Below are 3694 nucleotides of genomic sequence, written 5' to 3' on the forward strand. Positions count from 1 at the left end.
CATAATATACTAGAGCCAAGCTATGGAACCAGCCTAGGTGCCCATTCATAGACGAATGGATAAGAAAAATGTGGTATACATCCACAATGAAATATTATTCTACATAAAAAAGATTGAAATTTTATCATTTGCAGAAATATGGATGAATCTGGCGATCATCACATTGAGTGAATGTGCCTGACACAAACATCACACTTTCTCCCTAACAAATGGAATCTTAAAAAGATGACAAGAACGTAGAAGGTAGATATTACTAGACAAGAGAAACAAAAGAAGGTGGAGGAGGACACGGGCTAGTAATAGGGGGCATGGATATGATTAAAACACATTATTCACGTGGAAGCCCCACCCAACATGGGTAGTCAGGGAGGTAATTAAAATACATTATGCCCGTGTGCAAATCTGCCAGATGGAAATCTAGTAATCTGTGTCACCAAAACATAACAATAAAAATATGGCCAAAACACATTATATGGTTTTATATAAAAGTTATATGAGTGTGGCTTCTTTCTCTCCCTCTCACCCCCAAGCCCCCACCTGGAGTAAATGGTTTGGTGCCATCATTTCAGGAATACCTTACTGAAGTCCCTATATGGGCTAAAGGCTTCCTGGGGCAACATGCTATTAGCAGCTGCTACACACTTTCCACCCAGAGTTGAAGCCTTATCCATCTTAACTAAGCGATTTTAACACCTTGTGGCTGCAAGCGTTGCAGCTTGAGATACAAGAGCAAAATTAGTACAAATTTCTTGTTTCCTTCTTTACAATTTCAGAGAAGTTCCACTTTTACCATACATCTTAGCAACATCAGGGTATAATTTTTTCTATATTTTTATTTTAAAGAGGAAAAAATAAAATTTCAAAACAAGATAATAGGAGGGTAATGGTTAATATATTGTGTAATGGTTAATACATTGCATATTGTTATCTCTAAATTAGTTACTCAGAGTACAAGATATACACATTTCACTACCCAAACAATATTAACACTAATATTTCTTTTCAATGAACTAAGAGAAATTAGTAGCATAGTGTTTTGGTTTGTGTCTGGATGTCCCCTGAAAGCCTCATGCAGTCATGGGGCAGGCTTCTGGAGTTTATGATTTGATCCATAGTCCAATGCTGGGTTTATGGGTGTGAGTACTACATCCACCCTGGGGCAGGTAGTTTGCATACAATATAAGGGAAAGAGGCTTGTTAGCAGCAGCTGCTCCCTTTTTGCTCTTGCTGCTTTTGCTGTTTTCTGCTGCCATGAACTGTTGCCCTGTGCCATGTGCCACTTTACTTTAGAGCCAGCTGAGTATGGATTGAAACTTCCACAAACTGTGAGCAAAATAAACCTTTCCTACTTTAATTTTGGGTGTCAAGTCCTTTGTCTCAGAAATGAGAGAAAAATAACTAAGACATGTAGCTATCTTAATTATCTTATATACATATATTTTCTTTTTTCTTTTCCCTTCCTTCTTTTCACCTTTCCCCCATCCATTTATCTTTCTCTTTGAAGTTTCTTCCTATTTTACAATATCTATTGTACATTTTGGATCTTATTTACTCTTTCCCATTTCACACTAGGGAGACAATATGATGTTCGCACATGTGCATCTGGTTATTTCACTTGAGTATGGTCTCTAGCTGTGACCATTTACCTATAGAAGTCTCCAGTTTATCCTGCTTTATAGCTGAGTAGTATTCCATTGTATAAGAAGACCACATCTCTTTTATCCATTCCTTGGTTGATGGGCATTTGGGTTGTTTCCAAGATCCAGCTATTACAAATTGTTTCGCTATGAACATGGATGCACATATATCACTATGGTAAGATGTTTTTAATTCTTCTGGAAGATGCCCAGAAGGGGAACAGCTGAGTCAAATCAGACTTCCATTCCTAGTTTTTTGAGGAATCTCCACACTGATTTCCACAATGGTTGCACCAGTCTACACTCCCACCAACAGTAGAACAGGGTTCCTTGTTCTCTACAGACTTGCTGGCATTTGTTATTGGATGATTTCTTGATAATAATAATTATTTCTGGGGTGAGACAGAGTCTCAGTGTTGTTTTAATTTGCATCTTTCACATGACCAGTGATGGTGAACATTTTAAAAATATATTTATTTGCTGTTTGTATTTCTTCATCTGAGAAGTGCGTATTCCATCTGAGATGCCCATTTTTGAATTGGGCCTTTAAATTTGGGAGGTCTCATTTTTCTTTTTTTCTGAGATCTTTATATGTTCTCATTAGAACTTTTTGTCTGAAGAACAGCTGGCAAACATTTTTTCCCACATTGTGGGTCTCTTCGCTCCGTTGGTGGTTTCTCTTGCTGTACAAAAGCTTTTTAATAAGACGAGATCTTAGTTGTTTATTCTTTGCAATAGCTCCTGTGCAATTGGGGTTTCATTCATAAAATCTTTGCCTACACCAATGTCTTCAAGAGTTTTACTTATTCTACCTTCCAGAAGACTTAATGTTTCTGTTTTAATATTTAAATCTTTGATTCATTTCAAATTTAGTTTAATGAATGGTGAAAGATATGGGTCCAATTTTAATCTCTGGCATGTGCAGAGGCAGTTTTTCCAGCACCATTTATTAAAGAGGCTATCTTTCTTCCAGTGAATGTGTTTGGCACCTTTGTCAAAGTTAAGGTGGCTGAATATGTCTGGAGTTGTTTCTGCATCTTCTAAACTGTTCCATTGATCTTCAGGGGTTTTTTTTTGTTTGTTTTGGTTTTTTTTTGTCTGTACAATGCTGTTTTTATCACAGTAGCTTTATAGTATGATTTCAAGTCAGGGATTGTGATGCCCCTTGCCTTGCCTTTGTTGCCCAGAATTGCCTTGCTATTCTAGGTCTCTTCTGGTTTCAAATGAATTTTAGGATTGTTCTCTCTAGTTCTGAGAGATATGCTACTGAATTTTGATTGGAATTGCATTACATCTGTATAACAGTTTTGTAAGTATGGCGATTTTCACTGTATTTGTTCTTTCTACACAAGAGCAAGGGATATCTTTCCATTTTCTGATATTCTCTTCAATCTCCTTTTTCAGAGTACCATAGTTTTCAATGTAGAGGTCTCTTACATATTTTGTTAGATTGATTTCTAGGTATTTCATTTGCTTGGATGCTACTGTAAAAGGTGCTGTTTCCCTAATTTCTCTCTCAGTGAGTTTGTTACTCACTGAACAGGAAGGCAATTGATTTTTGAGCGTTAACCTTATATCTGGCAATGCTACTGAATATTCTTGTTAAATCTAGAAAATTTTTAGTCGAGTTTTTGAAATCTTCTATGTAGAGTATCATGTTATCTGCAAATAATGATAATTTAACTTATCCCTTTCCTAACTTTATTCTTTTTATTTCTTTCTCTTGTCTAATTGTTCTGGCTAAAGTTTCCAGTACTATGTTGAATAAGAGTGGAGACAGTGGACATCCTTGTCTTGTTCCTAATTATAGAAAGCTTTCAGCTTCTGTCCATTTTGCATGATGTTGGCTGTTGGTTTATCATAGATTATCATATGTCATAATCACTTAATCTGCTGCTTTTATCAGATTGAGATAAAGATAATCTATTCTGATTTTCTGTAGGGTTTTTATCATGAATAGGTGCTGGACTTTGTCAAAAGTTTTTCTGTATCTATTGAGATGATCATATTTTTGTCCTTGGCTCTGTTAATATGGTGTATTACATTTATTGATTTAT

Source organism: Chinchilla lanigera, unplaced genomic scaffold (assembly GCF_000276665.1).
Source record: "Chinchilla lanigera isolate Chin_1 unplaced genomic scaffold, ChiLan1.0 scaffold00135, whole genome shotgun sequence".
NCBI lineage: Eukaryota > Metazoa > Chordata > Mammalia > Rodentia > Chinchillidae > Chinchilla > Chinchilla lanigera.